Raw genomic sequence first — 18,549 nt, 5'->3', positions numbered from 1 at the left:
TTGTAAATATCAGGTAGTGTGTAATGGCTATTGCTGGGTAATGGGATTTCCATTATTTAAATAACGGTATCCAGTAATATCCTGGTCATTGAGGTCAGATGAAGGGAACGCGGATACCTGGGGCAGGTAGAGAACAGTCTGAAGTCTGTGGATGACTTGAGCCAATAACACTGCAATTATCTGCATTCCCTTCTGCTAATGCACTCAATAAATGTCATAATGACACAAGTGCATCAAAACAATTTAAATTAAATTTGTTGCTTCTGCTGAACACAAGTCTCTGGGGCTATGAACGACAGAGGAATAAAAGAAAAAGAATGGACGACTCTTATTTGTCTGCAACTAAACAGATACTTTTCACTAGTTTAAATCCTGATTTTTTTTTTAGCTGTCAATAACTGCAAGAGATGCTTGGTAGCTGCAGAGCCATAAATATACTGACAGGTAGCAAGTAACAATTACTGTTTGTATCACATTGGTTAAAGTGATCTGACTGAGATTTGGTTCAGGTTTCAGCAAACTCTTTCGTAACAGGAATAAGTATTCAGCAGATTATTATATTTATGCATCTCTAATAAACATTGAGGGATATTCACACACATTTCACCTCTGATTACATGGAAAATCAATGAAAGGAGTCTCTCCTGGTGGAGTGTCACATTGTCATGGGATGTAGTTCCTTCTACTCGACAGAAACATTTAAGCACAGGTACACCCTCACACCTACCCTACTCCCACCTATACTACTCACACTGGTACACCATCACACCTACCCTACTCCCACCTATACTACTCACACTAGTACACCCTCACACCTACCCTTCTCCCACCTATACTGCTCACACTGGTACACCCTCACACCTACCCTACTCCCACCTACCCTACTCACACTGGTACACCCTCACACCTACCCTACTCCCACCTATACTACTCACACTAGTACACCCTCACACCTACCCTACTCCCATCTATACTACTCATACTGGTACACCCTCACACCTACCCTACTCCCACCTATACTACTCATACTGGTACACCATCACACCTACCCTACTCCCACCTATACTACTCATACTGGTACACCCTCACACCTACCCTACTCCCACCTATACTACTCACACTGGTACACCCTCACACCTACCCTACTCCCACCTATACTACTCATACTGGTACACCCTCACACCTACCCTACTCTCACCTATACTACTCACACTGGTACACCTTACACCTACCCTACTCCCACCTATACTACTCACACTGGTACACCCTCACACCTACCCTACTCCCACCTATACTACTCACACTGGTACACCTCACACCTACCCTACTCCCACCTATACTACTCACACTGGTACACCCTCACACCTACCCTACTCCCACCTATACTACTCACACTGGTACACCCTCACACCTACCCTACTCCCACCTATACTACTCATACTGGTACACCCTCACACCTACCCTACTCCCACCTATACTACTCACACTGGTACACCCTCACACCTAACCTACTCCTATCTATACTACTCATACTGGTACACCTCACAAATACCCTACTCCCACCTATACTACTCACACTGGTACACCCTCACACCTACCCTACTCCCACCTATACTACTCATACTGGTACACCCTCACACCTACCCTACTCCCACCTATACTACTCACACTGGTACACCCTCACACCTAACCTACTCCTATCTATACTACTCATACTGGTACACCCTCACACCTACCCTACTCCCACCTATACTACTCATACTGGTGCACCCTCACACCTACCTTACTCCCACCTATACTACTCACACTGGTACACCCTCACACCTACCCTACTCCCACCTATTCTACTCACACTGGCACACCCTCACACCTACCCTACACCCACCTATAGTACACACACTGGTACACCCTCACACCTACCCTACTCTCATCTATACTACTCACACTGGTATACCCTCACACCTACCCTACTACCACCTATACTACTCACACTGGTACACCCTCACACCTAACCTACTCCCACCTATTCTACTCACACTGGCACACCCTCACACCTACCCTACACCCACCTATAGTACACACACTGGTACACTCTTAATACTATCTAAGGGCCTGATTCATTAAGGATCTTAACTTGAGAAACTTCTTATTTCAGTCTCCTGGACAAAACCATGTTACAATGCAAGGGGGGCAAATTAGTATTCTGTTTTGCACATAAGTTAAATACTGCCTATTTTTTCATGTAGCACACAAATACTTGATAGCTTATTTGTACACTGACATTTAAAGTTGATATTTATGTGCTACATGAAAAAATAGGCAGTATTTAACTTATGATTTAACTTACTGAATCAGGCCCTAAATCTTTACTTATCTTGTATTACCCAGCTGTCCAGCACTTTGGAGCACTGTGGCACCTTTCAAACTAATAACAATACAAATTACAATTATACTAATAACCTTAAACAAAAAATAACATTTTGCTTTCAAACCAGCTGTATAACTAGCTAATAAGTATAATTGTTTTATCACTTTATTTTAGCTTAGCACCAAAGCTTTTCCCCTCATTTTAGCATAGTTTGAACTTACTTAAAAGGATCCAGATTCAATTCGGGATTCGGTCAGCAGCATTTCCGAGGAATAAGACTGCTTCCGAAAAGTAATAAAGTCTATTTGATACATCTGAATTTATATAATTTTCCCCAAAAAAACATTTTTTATTTACTTTTTTTATGTTTGAACATAAGAGATCGCTAAATGGATTTTTCAAAAATTGAGCTATTGACCGAATTTCCTAAATAGTGATCCAAACCGAACTGTAAGATAGTCTTTGTTCTATTCTGAGTTGTCGGAGGCCTCAAGGAGTTGACAATGAAAATGAATTATTGTTATTATCTTTTATTTCTAAGACGCTACAAAAGGGCTACAGCGCCCTACATGAAATTCACAGTAGTATACAATGCACAGACAGCAACGATCTATAACGTATTACATAATATATTAGTAAGCTAAACATAATTATGTAAAGAATAAAAATTCTTCTCCGCAGTTGATATGTTATTTATGAAATTATTTCTACCAGTAGATTATACCATTCCAAAGCAGTTTAATTGGGTTCTCTCCCACAACAAGTGTCACTATATTTATGGAGGACATAAATTCTGTTACTAGAGTCATCCTTAAACTATTAGGTATCATTGGCATTTATTTATATAGCGCCAACAAATTCCATAGCGCTTTACAATTGGGAACAAACATTAATATGACAATACAGGGTAATACAGACAGACAGAGAACCCTGCTCGCAAGCTTACAATCTATAGGACAGATCTTTACTGTAATTAACATATAGTTTTTCCATTTTGTTCCTATTTTTTATCTAATCTCTCCTTCCACAAAGCAAATATCTAGCTCCAAAAAGCTAATTTTTCTTTCCAATTTATGAAAGGGGGGAATAGATGAAAAATAGGAACAAAAGGGAAAAACGTTAAATTACAAAATAATAAAATTATAAAATGATAATTACAGATAATATCTACTTATGCCTGAAAACTTACATAGAAAGAAATGCAGAAATGAAATAAGGACAACATCTAGCTCTTCTCTGCTTTCATGCAGAAACCCATTAGTCAGAATGCTCAAAACACCAGCAAGATAAAAAATAAACAATTGCGCTGCTACTTGACAATGTCATGGACGGTAACATTGTCACCAAGAGCCTTCATCGTTATTGTGAATATTATACAGTGTGTCATACCTGTTCTGCCTTGTATTCCCTACTGACTAACAGTCTGCAACCGTTTAAAGAAATTTATATGGCAAATCCTTATATAACTTTCTCAAATCATAATATCTATTCATTGCCTTTCAAGAACATTTCTCAATCCCCATTTTTTTTTTTTTTAAAAATATCATAGTCCTTGACAATTTGTTTGCTCCAATCTCATGTTTATAACAATAGCTGTTCAATGAGACAATCTCTACTCTCTGGCTTCAGGCTTATATTGATAAATAAGACTTGGATTTCATCAAGGTTTATCGATTGACTTCAGCATAACATGTAGACGCCACAGAATGCAAAAATGTGCTGTAAAATAATTGAATTAAGGTTTACTGTCCCCAGAAGCCTCCCCTGTAAACCGTTCAGAAACTTGACATCTTTAACTTATTGTGCTTCCTTGTTTTCCCAGAAGTGTGTGCTTATCTGCTATTAATATTCTGTGGTTCTGTTTTATAATAGAGATCTAACGTTTTCTATTTCTGAATATTAGGAACCTTATAATGATAACATTCTAAAAACTGCAAACAGTGAAGGTAAAGTTACATACACTTAATTATTCATGGATATAAGGAATATATACAAGATACAGCCTTCTCCCCACGGAACCCAGCAAAACCATACTTGCCAACTTTTCCTCGTTGAACTTCAGGGAGATTTCGGGGGAGGTGGGTGTGCGGGGGCGGGGCTTGACAAATCGCATCATTTTTACTAAGATGACGCAATATTTTCTTCATTAAGCCCTGCCTCCCGCCACTTATCTATTGCAGGGGCGAGAACCGGGAGGTTGCCCTGCTCTCTCGGGAGGTCTCCCAGAAATGCGGGAGTCTCCCGGACATTCCGGGAGCGTAGGCAACTATACTTTAAAAAAAATGAATCTAATGAATCTAGAGACTGAAGTGTCTTTTACATTTCTGGCTCCATTACTGAAGTCATGTTGTCTTACCTGTCAGTCTTTTATTATATCTTGGTCTACATGAAAATGGCCACCTCCATAGGCATCAATACATGGACATAGGACACAATTTCTGAACTGTGTCATCATGCCACAGATGGTGAAGCCAACCACGTCTTGTACTGGCTCAGCATCAGGGAGAATGCCAGACTCTTCAGGGAGTGAGGGAGATCACCCCTATTTCAGGGAGAGTTGGCAAGTATGAGCAAAACTCTTATTCACTCTCTTGTAATCTCCCGCCTTGACTACTGTAACCTCCTTCTCTCTGGCCTTCCTGACCTCATCTTGTACCACTTAGGTCAATCCTCAATGCTGGCTGCCTCATTTTTCGGTCCTATCTCTGCTGCCCCCTACCAGTCCCTACATTGGCTCCCCATGGCCTATATAATAAAGTTTATACTCCTCCCCCTCATCTTCAAAGCTCTCAATCAACACCCCTCCCCCACATCTCCAACCTCTACTCTATCTACACTCATCACCGCCCCCTCTAGTCGGCCAATGACCGCCGCCTCACTGCTTCACTGATCACCTCTTCCCACTCCTGCCTCCAGGACTTTGCCCGGGCTGCTCCCTAGCTGTGGAACAATCTCCCACGCTCCATCAGGTTAGCATTTACTCTCCAAGGCTTCAAGCCCTTAAGACTCAATTCTTTATTCAAGTCTATCAGTCTTTCTCCTAACTCCCTTGGCCCAGCTTTCTGCCCCAGTCGGTACCACCCTATTTGTATCTCCCCCTTTCCTATAGGATGTAAGTTGGGCCCTCTTTCCTTGTGTTCTCCTTTTATGATCCCATCACCCTCTGTACCTCTAGGCTGCTTCCCTAGCTCTGTTTTCTTAAGCTCCGTCATACTTCCCGCTGATTACTACATCACTCTCACTCACTGTCCCTCATATAATTTGATCTACATAACCGTGTTATCTGTATATTTCTTCATTCATTATGTCCGGTCTTTGTATTTTGTTCTTTATATATCATGTTATTGATCACTGCTTTCTGTATATGTCATGTACAGCGCTGCGGACCCTTTGTGGCACCTTATAAATAAAAGATTATAATAATATTAATCCATTTGATACATTGGATTCATCACACGATGTTGATTGAATTATGGAATGGAATGGTATTGTAAAACAATGCAAAAAAAGTGTTTAACACATGAAGCATGAAATCGTTGCAGAGGCTCAAAGATTGTTTTAAAGTAAACTGGGGGACCGGGTTTAGAAATCAAACAAATCTGTAGCTGGGCATACCAGATAATTTAATTTCAGTAGATGAGTGAGCTGATATTAGGGAAGGCAGTGACCTTTCTAGTCATGTGATTGTGCCAGTGAGGAAAGAACTGCATGTGACAGGGACAGTGGGATGATGTGAGGAGGGGAATGGAGGCAGCAGGAAGCCACAGACTGAGAGTTAGATAGTGGAAGGAGCAGGGTCCCCCAGCAGCACAGAGTATATCAGGAGATGAGTGATGTGTTAGTGAGGACAGGGCTGCATGTGACAGGGACAGTGACATGATGTGAGGAGGGGAATGGAGGCAGCAGGAAGCCACAGACTGAGAGTTAGATAGTGGAAGGAGCAGGGTCCCCCAGCAGCACAGAGTATATCAGGAGATGAGTGATATATTAGTGAGAACAGGGCTGCATATGACAGGAGCAGTGACATGATGTGAGGAGGGGAATGGAGGCAGCAGGAAGCCACAGACTGAGAGTTAGATAGTGGAAGGAGCAGGGTACCCCAGCAGCACAGAGTATATCAGGAGATGAGTGATGTGTTAGTGAGGACAGGGTTACATGTGACAGGGACAGTGGGATGATGTGAGGAGGGGAATGGAGGCAGCAGGAAGCCACAGACTGAGAGTTATATAGTGGAAGGAGCTGGGTCCCCAGCAGCACAGAGTATAACAGGAGATGAGTGATGTGTCAGTGAGGACAGGGCTGCATGTGACAGGGGCAGTGACATGATGTGAGGAGGAGAATGGAGGCAGCAGGAAGCCACAGACTGAGAGTTATATAGTGAAAGGAGCAGGGTCCCCCAGCAGCACAGAGTATATCAGGAGATGAGTGATGTGTTAGTGAGGACAGGGTTACATGTGACAGGGACAGTGGGATGATGTGAGGAGGGGAATGGAGGCAGCAGGAAGCCACAGACTGAGAGTAATATAGTGGAAGGAGCAGGGCCCCCAGCAGCACAGAGTATATCAGGAGATGAGTGATGTGTCAGGGAGGACAGGGCTGCATGTAACAGGGGCAGTGACATGATGTGAGGAATAGACAATTTATTTAGAGGAAAGAATATAGTCCCCCAACAGCACAGAGCAGTGATGCAAGTCTCATGTGAATGGAAGATTATGTGGCAATATAAAAGTGGTTTTAAAGTTATAATAAAGATATATCCAATAATATAGATCTCATTTGCCTGTGTTATCATATACACCCAATATCTGAGCAAGCAACAAACATATATTCTAGGAAGTGTTTATGTAATTATATGTCTGTATAAATGATACATATTATCTGCAGTAGTGGAAGGTGACTTTTTGTGACAGCAGCAAACACCAATCAGCTGAGACTTGTTCTGTGCTCATATCTCATTTTAAACTTTGATGTCCTCTTCACAAGACGGAGCTGTCTCCCCCAGCCCATGACATCTAATCAATTCCTGCTATATTCTTCCAGAGATCATTGTATCAGGACAGGGAAAGATCAATTTGGAGACTTTGTATGAAATCTGCCATTCCCTAAGCAATGTTACAATGTAACAAAGAACAAACAGGTTAGACAATGTATACGCTCGCTATATGCTAAGTGTGTCATACATTAATATGATTTAAGGTGGACCTGTCAACTATGTACTAAGCAGAGAGATAAAGAATTAGATTCGCTATTACTACTTAAAGAATTTACTGGCAGTAGATATAGTGATATTTTATAATCACATAGAAACATACACACCTTACATACATGAAAGCTACATATCATATTAAACTCACATAATCACTCTTATTATATTATCATCATCATCATCATCACCATTTATTTATATAGCGCCACTGATTCCGCAGCGCTGTACAGAGAACTCATTCACATCTGTCCCTGCCCTATATTAATCATATTAAGTTAATGTTGATTATTACTAAAATAATGAGAATGACGGGATAGATTTCAAATGAGAAATTTTTAATTTACATTCCCTAGGGCAGTATGTCAATAATCAAATGCAAAAGGTGAATAGAGCCTTGGGAAATACCATTTACTGAGCAGCACTGTGAGTCAATGTTTTATCCAACAATTTTTTAGAAAAGGTTTATCAAGAATGCAAAATATTCACCCAAAGACAACTTGCTTCATCCTTGTTCGGACTCATCAGTGCAGGATGGGCTTTGGTCAGCATGCCAAGTGCTTCACATATGTATAGTCTCACAGAGACCATGTTAAAAGTTAGAGGGATGTTTAAACTGTACTCCACAGAGACACTTCAAAAGGACAATAAACTTCAGAGTAAAGTCATTAACAAGCCAAAGTCCCAGTATATCATCTGTGAATATTATTGTCTGTATGTTCAAGTCCAATGATCATAGTTGCCTAATCTCCTGGAAAGTCCGGGAGTCCTCCCAGACTCCCAGGAGAGCGAGGCAACCTCCCGGTTCCTAATCGCCACAATAGTAAAGTGGTAGGGGGTGGGGCTTAGGTTATGAATCACGCATCATGGCCCACGCCCCCTGCTGTAATTGGCTAGAAACAGTGATTGATGTTTTGGGGGTGCAATCAAATGATGTGCTCCATCGGGCCCCGCCCCCAACACGCCCACTTCCCCTTGATCTCCCGGAGGAGTCCTTGCCAAAGTTCACAAGTATGCCAGTGATGCTTTTTATAACACTTGACTATAGGTTCTCCAGGCAAAGCAGTGCACTGGGGCCCTACTTACACTACCACTCTCAGGAATAAAAATGTAAATTATCGATAAAATCAAGCTCATATTTATTGGTACCTCCAACAAAATCAGTGTTTAAACATTAACAAACATCCTGTACAGCAGAGATTCATCCACACAAACGTTTGGACAATATAACATGATCCTTGAAGTTGAAAAATAAGAAATTCAACATATCAATGGTACTCAGTTGGTAAATCATACAGACGGAGATGGCACTGTGTGAAATTACTATGAATTGTTTATTATTATTTAAGTGTTCAACACAAACATTTGCAAAATTTCTTTGCAGACAATTGCTTCAAAAATTGCTTCAAAAAATGACGTGTGTTGATTTTGTCTCACTTATGTACAGTTAGTACATATATGTTGTTTTTGTCAAAGGTCAAGATATGAATTCACAACATCAAGTTTGCATGTACAGATAACAGCTGATACTGAGGTGATTAGTCCACCTAAAAGTTATTAATAAAGAGGGTTTTAAGGTTCTGAATAAATCTCCCGGAATAATAAACCGAAAAGTTGACAAGGCTATGGGGCCCCTACTCTCGTGGGGCCCCCGGGCAGCTTCCCAGTGTGCCCATGCATTAAGACAGCTCTGATTAGCAAAATCACATTTTAATAGAGTTCTCATGTTACCAATATATAAAACAGCCTATCCCCACTAGAACTCTGGTATTATACTTGTTTGGCTTTACTTTTAAAACTTTTAAACAAAGTAACTCTCAGACATAAAGCAGCTTCATTTCATATGGTAAGATGATGCCTTTGCAACATTGTTTTACAAAGCAAATAATTATCCTGTACCAGTGCCCTGTTCACTCTATTTTAGCTATTTTCCCTTTATTACCTTTTCATGTCTAAACTTTTCAAAAACATTCCATATACCCGAAAAACAAACTCCCCAATCTGTACCAGTCTTGGCCACAACTACAGCAGGAGCAGATCAGACATATCATAATTCCTTTCTGCATCGATTGCAGAGTTGGGAGACATTATTTGAATGCATTATGTCACCTGCAGACCATATATTACCCCCGGACCAATTTATCCAATGAATTCCTGTACGTAGAGAATCTCCGCGCAGTTGGATAAATCGATCCCCAGGTATGCTTAATCACCATCAATTTAGGGAAGAGGACAGGAGTGGCAGAAGCTGACACACTTGTATGTTTAAATGTTCTGTCTGAGTGAGCATAATAGCTTGTATTCAGGGAAGAAGCCGTTTGTTTCCTATCTAAACAGCCAGGTTGGTGTCCTAGCTTAGCTAAGCACATCTTCTAGGCCATTCAACTCTCGGCAGGACACCGAACAGAAGGCGTCAGTCTGTGAATCCTTTTATAGAGCTTGGTTAGGGCTTGCTGCATATAAAAACCTCTGGCTGATGCATATCACACCAGTCCCTCTGCACATTGCACACAGGTAATTCCCCTATTAGTCTTTATAAGATAGAAATTTCAATGATCTAAGCCATCACAATTAAAACTCAGAGACTGCTGTAATTAAAGTGCATCTCTCACCTATACTCATACTTGCAAACTCTCCCAGAATTTTCGGGAGACTCCCGGATTCGTGGTGGATCTCCCGGACTCCCGGGAGTGTGTGGCAATCTCCCGCAATCCTAGAATTAGGTCCAAAATGCCGCGATTCTCCAGTATTCGCTGCATTTGGCCCTGCCCCGTCCTGCTGTAAAATGACACGTTTGCGTCATTACATCACAGGGTTCCGAAATGACGCAATTTTTGGGTCCCCGCCCCCCCGCACGCCCACCTCCCCCCGGAAGCTCCGGGACGCCAACTACAACAAGTTGCCAAGCATGCCTATACTCAGCGGAGGCATTTTGTTGAGACATGAGGCACAAAAGCCTCACTGATGATACTGGTTCCTTCCAGTCTCGAAAATATTGGTTCAATTAAAAAATACTACCTCTACCGTTTGCACTTGATATGACGGTGGACTATGTATTTATTTCCCGTGACCAGGATTAAATAGACTAAATAAATATAGGAGAAAAAAAAATATAAATAATATAGTCTCACTATGAAGAAGAACACACAGGGAGGTCATGTGGGATTCACAAGCAAACACAAAATATTTATATATATTCAGTATTTACTAATTGTAGGACACTGCTGAAAATGTTTGTTGGTTTATGCAAACTGGCAAATATAAGACTTCATTCCCTAGTGCGGTGGGATAATACCGGTGGTTCTGAACTAGCCGGGAGCATGTGGATAATGTCTAATGTTTCCATGTTTCATGTGAGACAGATGTCAGAAATGGCCCTTATGGCAATTTTTTGTTTTGTTTTTACCTTTTTGTATAATTTATTGTTTACCAATGATATCTTAAGAGACCATTTTGTTGCCAAATTGTTTCGAAGAAATATTTAAAGTAATATACAAAGTATTAGAACCAGAGATTTGCAGTACATGTAAAGTAAATGTATATTGTTACTTTAGCAGGATTATAGGTATCAGGAGTAAAGGAGTGGATTTTGCTGCATGGCAAACACATTGAGAGAGAAATGGGAAATTACAACTATAGGACATTTGTTATGTAGTAATAGATGTTGAGACTCACCCTATTTTCTCTTCCCTTTTTCAGCATGAACTGTTGAGAAGGTTGAAGTCCTTTATGTGGATCTCGAGCCTGTTTATCCCTTACGGTGCCTTACTACATCAGGGACTAGGCTGATGTACATCAGGGACTAGTGATGCACTCGTCTAAATGCATAACTGTCTGACGACTGCGGAGATACTGACTTTGAACGAGACTGAGGGCTAGATTTACTAATCTGCGGGTTTGAAAAAGTGGAGATGTTGCCTATAGCAACCAATCAGATTCTAGCTGTCATGTTGTAGAATGTACTAAATAAATGATAACTAGAATCCGACTGGTTGCTATAGGCAACATCTCCACTTTTTCAAACCCGCAGTTTAGTAAATATACCCCTGAGACTTTCTTTGCCATGCATTAAAATGAAATGTGATCTTACATGAGACTGGAAAAATATACACATATGTTAAACATAATGTGCAAAAACTGTACAACCTACCATATATATTACCACCTGGTGTATATTATGTGTGTGGAAAAGGGGCATTTAAATGGCTCCCCTGTGGAGTATATGGAAATTGTACTTTAGCATGTTTACTGCCATATACATACACTATGGTAGTACCCCTAGCTTTGTGTACAGAGCTGTCCATTTTACACCAATGACACTGATGATCCTGACTGATGAAAGAGTTATAAATCCGCAAATGCATGAAATTGAGGAGTTGAAAACAAATTTTGCCAGCAAACATCAAGGCCAGGATAATTGGTTTACTGGAATAGGAGGTTGGTTCAGTGGAATCCTTATTATCTGTTTATCCATTTACGTATGTATAAAAGTGTGTTTCTCCAAGTCTTGTAACAAACTGAAAAGTGTTACCTATGAAAAGAGTGCCTTGTGAACTCTACCAAGTACCTACTTACATAATACACCCATGAAAGTGAGGATGGATTGTGGTAGGAGTAACAAAATGGCTGCTGGACTCCATTTTGATGTTTTGAACTTTCATGTGTGTATTAATTTGAACACTTATATAACAAAGGTATTTCACAAAGCTTATATAATGAAGGCAAAACCAGAGATGTCTCCACATATCACATACTTTAGTAGGGCATTGTTTCTGAGCTTACTGCACATGTGCAAGCTTCTTATCAGTAGTGTACCAAGTAAAAAGTCATACAAATCATGTTTATACCTTACTGCACATGTGCAAGCTTCTTATCAGTAGTGTACCAGTAAAAAGTCATAAAAATCATATTTATACCTTATATGTAAGTGATTTCTAGGACCCTTGTTTTTCTGGTTAACAAAAGCTAGATAACTGCGACATAACTCCGCTTCTCGCTCGGACCACTGCAGGGGTGTTGAGTACTTTTTGTTGTTTGTTTAACGTTTGTTTATTCTATTTTTCTTATCAGAAAGATGGGGCCCTAGAATCATCAGTGACTGAACATACTTACTGGAGCATTTATTAGCAACTAACGATCACTTTTTATTTACTCTTTGCATTTTATTCTTGACAAAATTAAACGAAACACTTGGTTGACAGCTTTAATATCACGAGTTATTAATTCACAGTAACCCGAACTTGCAATTTCAGGGGGGCTGTCGAGGAACCAGATATCTGTGTTGCAGTGATATAATAGCGGCCCCGCTATTAGTAAGATTTACTGGTCCTTAAAAAAATTATGCACAAGACACAATATTATTGCAAACTAGAAACAGAAAAGAGATGTCTCAGCCTGATGAGCGCCCACGTGACCATAAATCAAATATCAGAATAATCAGTCACCACGTTAACCCTTTATAGCTTCCAGCATTGATTAAGCTACTACTGGTCTATGAGAAAATCAATAAAGAGCTTAACTGCTCTGTCCTCAGTTAACCTCGACGATACAAAACTGAAGGAGACGAGAAAAGTCTTAGATTTGGAAACTTTAAATACGCATTGATGCTGTGGGACACATAGAGCCAGGAAAGCCATTTATCTTACTTCAAAAAGTTCCCCATAATTTCACTTGATTAGAGAAAAAAAAAGTGTAATTGACTCTGATTAGGCAACGTTACTAGCGGCTCTGCTCTCTACAGACTCATAGAAAGGGAAATGTGGGAGATACTTTCACTCTATAGCCGTTCTACAAAGGATTATGAGGTGTACAGAAATAAGAAGAAAACGCACCATAATATATCATAATAAATCTCCCAAATAAAACAGAACTGAAATAGGACTTATCTGAAAAACAAACTTGTTCTTCCCATGGACCCTGCTTTGCTTCTAACATACATGTAAATCTTTTATAATGAGAAACGTTTTCTAAGTAAAATATGAACTGCTACAAAAAAATCCATTATTGTTTTAGACAAAAGAGTTTCCGAATTTCCACGAATTTCAGTGATTCACAGATGAAAATTGAACAATTCCAAAATATCTTTAAAAATATGTTTTCTGTTCTTTTTTTCAAAATTATACAAATTATTATTATTATTATTATTATTATTATTATTATTACTATTAGTAGTAGCAATAGTAGTAATAGCATTTTTGTACTGCATACTTGTTAAAAAAAATATTTTGTTTAAACCAGTAAAATAAGTTTTGTGTGAAATGTGTATGAAAATGTAACTATTGTTCCATCAATGTCTATGTTTTTTTCATAACCAGTGGTGGAAGTGGGGGGTATACAGGGTATATCATACCGCTGGTTCTACTACTGCTACATTGTAACACTGTCACATTACAGTCACTTATATTATATATATATATACAGAGTGGTGGAAGTGGGGGGTATACAGGGTATATCATACCGCTGGTTCTACTACTGCTACATTGTAACACTGTCACATTACAGTCACTTATATTATATATATATATACAGAGTGGTGGAAGTGGGGGGTATACAGGGTATATCATACCGCTGGTTCTACTACTGCTACATTGTAACACTGTCACATTACAGTCACTTATATTATATATATATATATATATATACAGAGTGGTGGAAGTGGGGGGTATACAGGGTATATCATACCGCTGGTTCTACTACTGCTACATTGTAACACTGTCACATTACAGTCACTTATATTATATATATATATACAGAGTGGTGGAAGTGGGGGGTATACAGGGTATATCATACTGCTGGTTCTACTACTGCTACATTGTAACACTGTCACACTACAGTCACTTATATTATATATATATATATATATATATATATATATATATATATATATATATATAGTGGTGGAAGTGGGGGGCATACAGGGTCATGTTGCCACTTCTACTACTGCTACATTGTAACCCTATCACATTACAGTCACTTACATTTTATATACCACGGCTTCTACATTTCCACATTGACTACTGCTCACCGCTCACTTGATCTCGGTGCCTTTGTTACACATACACAGTTGCCATTGATATACATACCAGCATATCTGGGAGAAGCTTAGTTTAGAAGTTTTTACTGGGTAATTTGATTTAACGATCATTCTGCAGCCAACATTTGGCTGCTTCCGGCAAATTCAGTAGAAATAATTTGGCTACAACGAATTGACAAGGATACCGCTATCGCCGAATCAGCACGTTTTTCGAAATTGCATTCTGACCATATAGCTCATTTTCGATGCCAAGCAATGTATAACCAATGTATCGCATACTTTACACTTTCACACGTTTACCCTGCACTGTAAACTACTGATTTACCATTAACCAGTTTGGGAAAGTAAAACAAAAAAGCGATGGACGTTTTTAAAATTAATGGGCCTGTTGCAGAGTGAGTAATATGGCAGTGTGTGTAGCGTATCATGCGTTAAATCGCTCTCTGCGTGCCCTGAAAAGTGGGTGCATGCATGGAAGGCCATGTAGATTTGCGTGATTCTGCACTTGCCCGGGGACAGGAAGTCGTTTCTGATGTACTGTAGAGATTGTAGCAGTTTTTTTTAAATGCCTATTAGTGAATGCGTTTGTTGCACATTATATAAATTGTTAAAAACATTTATATAAGTAGGACGTCAATGTATATGACGTGCTCCTGGCATAAACCAAGCGCACAAGTTACTGTTGCCGACCGCCACGTCTCTAAAGTTGTAGCCTTGCATGTGGTCGCTCATGCGGCTTATTTTAAAGAACGCAGATTGGGCCCGCCATTTGGGGCTCAATTGTGGCCAAGTCTCCATCAGGCCCCAATGTGTATCTCAGTACTTCTCCTCCTTCACACATCCACAGACAGCCAAACCCACAGATCTAAAACACTATATAAAGTGAAAGTAATATATTATAGGACAAAAAGCTAAAATGATAAATCATAGCATGTCAGTTGTCTAAAAAAATGGAGACTACTAGAGTACACATCATACTGGAAAGATTTAGCTACATCCAAAGTCATCCATTATTACAAGTATGTTATTTAGTTCAGTAGGCACTAATCTTTACGGTGTACCCTTGCTTCCTACATTTGCGCCTTGTTCCCCTATTCTTACACAGTACCCTGGTTTAGGTTGGAAATGATGAGCAGGTACAGACTGTTCCAGCACATTACCAGGCTCTCAGAGGACTAACGACACACTTATCACTTGCGTCCGTGACCTGAAAGTGTCACCTCGCATCTACAGTGTCAGTGCCCAGAGACGGGGACGGGGAGCGACATTAAGCGCAGCGTGACAAGGCAATACGCATATATATGTCTGCCCGTGGCTCATTTGCATCCAGCCTCTAATGCAATTCATTTAAGAAGGGTTAAACTTAAACGAGGCTCACACCTGACACTGGGACGCCCGTGACAGTGACGTTGATGGATGAAGCTCGGCAGAATTAAATGCCACTTGAAGGCCGGGAATTGGTAAGATGCTGAGGTTTGGATTTCTGAGAACAAAATAATTAGAAGAAAGTATATAAGGTGTAAAAAGTGATCTTTGCGCGCTGCCAGGCCTCGTTTAAAGTAAATTCAACTAGAAGGGACTTATTTGTACCTTGGCAAGGCCATGCGATGCTTCAGGATGAGGGTATATTTAAAACTTGTGGACAGATTTAGATTTAGGGGTGAGAGGGCATATTGTAGCTCAAATTTAAATCACAGCGTTAAAATGAAGCCGGATATTTGTATTACACAGAGAAGCAGCCAGGAGTTTCCCTGTATACACAAACTGCAACATAGTTTCTCCAGGTACAAATATGCACCTTTATCTGGATTTATGTCTAGCTCTAAATTAGGGTCCTGCTGTATTTAATTCTGTGCCCACCAGAAGCACCCACATTATGAGCGTTTTCCAAACATAAAAAGGGGCAAACGCAGGATATGTATAGAGAGGGGTTTCCACACCACGCCGCCAGTGGGCGTGACCAGCATGCATGGGGGCGTGGCTATAATTTTAGAGAGTGGTTGGCTGCTCTCCAACTCTTCCTATCCCCATAATATCATCATCATCAATTATTTATATAGCGCCACTAATTCCGCAGCGCTATACAGAGAACTCATTCACATCAGTCCCTGCCCCATTGGAGCTTACAGTCTAAATTCACTAATATAGAGACACACTCACACAGACACAGATAGACAAAGTAGACAAAGAGGGAGATAGACAGACAGGGAGACAGACAGACAGAGACTAGGGTCAATTTTTGATAGCAGCCAATTAACCTAGCAGTATGTTTTTGGAGTATGGGAGGAAACCGGAGCACCCGGAGGAAACCCACGCAAACACGGGGAGAACATATAAACTCCACACAAATAAGGCCATGGTGGAGAATCGAACTCATGACCCCAGTGCTGTGAGGCAGAAGTGCTAACCACTAGGCCACTGTGTGTGTATACATGGGCAATGCTGTGTGCTCTTTTCGAGCAGAGCCGTGTGAAGCAGGGGCAGGGTCCAGCCACCTCAATTATACAGTGTGAGGCTTGGAGGGGGGTTCCAGGCGCTAGGAGCCTTGGTTTGCCTATGAGCCTATATAGTGCCAGAAAAGTAAAAAGTTGACTGGATTCTGGATTTAGTAGTCTTGGGGTACATTTACACGGGGCACTCATTGCCCCTCTGATTGCACGCCGCTTGACTGGCATTGAACAGCAAAGAATTAAGCTGTGATAGGAGTTTAAAGTTGTCTAATCACAAGATTCTATGCCAATCACAAAGGTTATTGACATGGAGATTCTGGGTAACACGAGGAGAATGTTTAATGGAGCAAAGATAGATTTTGGAAGATTTTTTTTCTATCTATGCTACATCAAGTATTTTTCCAAACAGTCATGTGACTGAAACAAATCGCAGCGCAGGATAACCGCCTATGTGAATGTGCCCTAAGCATAGGCAAACTGAGGGGGGGAAGGGGTTCCTGGTGCCTGGAAACCCCCCACCAAGCCTTGGGCACTGTATAATTGAGGTGTCTGGACCCTGCCCCCGCTTCACACGGCTCTGCTTGAAAGGAGAGAGCTGCATACACCTAATAGTAGTGCACGCAGCATTGTCCATGTATATTATGGGGATAGGAAGAGTTGGAGAGCAGCCAAGCACTGTCTAAAATTATAGCTACGCCCCCGTGTATGCTGGTCACGCCCACTGGCGGTGTGGTGTGGAACCCCCCCTCTACATATCCTGCGTTTGCCCCTGCTAACTCTCTCCCGTCCAGGCAATGGTAGCCAATGCCTCTCTTATGTCTTTATCCTTAAGTCATGTGTACGGTTGGCAAATTTCAGGGCAAGTGACAGACAGTAGTTGTGGATTAAGACTTCAGAAAGTAGTAAAGGTTGTACACTTCTTCTGTGGCCATGGTCTATAAACTTGCGTGATTTAATTTGAACATGTTGAATGGACCAAGTGACTGTGGTCAGCTACACAGAATCTGCAACACTTGCCTGTAAAGACATTGCCCTGCAAAGTCGCCAAATATTTGAGACTTGCAGAATGCGCAGATTGATAATAAATTATTTACCTAAAAGTAGTTTCCTAGGAACCATCATGAAAAAGTGTCTTATTGTCCATTTTTCCTATGTAAAGTTAACAATATAAAATGTGTTTGGATTGACTAAGCATAGAAAAAACATTTCCTAGAAAATATTAAATCATTTTTTATTCTTATAACCCCTCCAGTCATTAAGTGGTTAACTAAATATTATATTCATAATCTAAGTAACTGCAGTAACTACCCTCAGTGTAAACAAATATTAGAGGCACATACATTTATTTATCATGAATCATTTTTCAGAAAAGAACAATTGAAATCCTGTCATCCTACTAGGAACGGTTAAGTAACGTTTCTTTTCAAGGATGATACATTACCGGTCATGCAAATGCAATGCTGTTTCTTTTTGTAAGGCACTGGTGGAATATAAA

The sequence above is a fragment of the Mixophyes fleayi genome, chromosome 2 (assembly GCF_038048845.1).
Source record: "Mixophyes fleayi isolate aMixFle1 chromosome 2, aMixFle1.hap1, whole genome shotgun sequence".
Taxonomy (NCBI): domain Eukaryota; kingdom Metazoa; phylum Chordata; class Amphibia; order Anura; family Limnodynastidae; genus Mixophyes; species Mixophyes fleayi.
The sequence above is the reverse complement of the archived record's forward strand: the minus strand, read 5'-3'. Positions refer to the sequence as shown.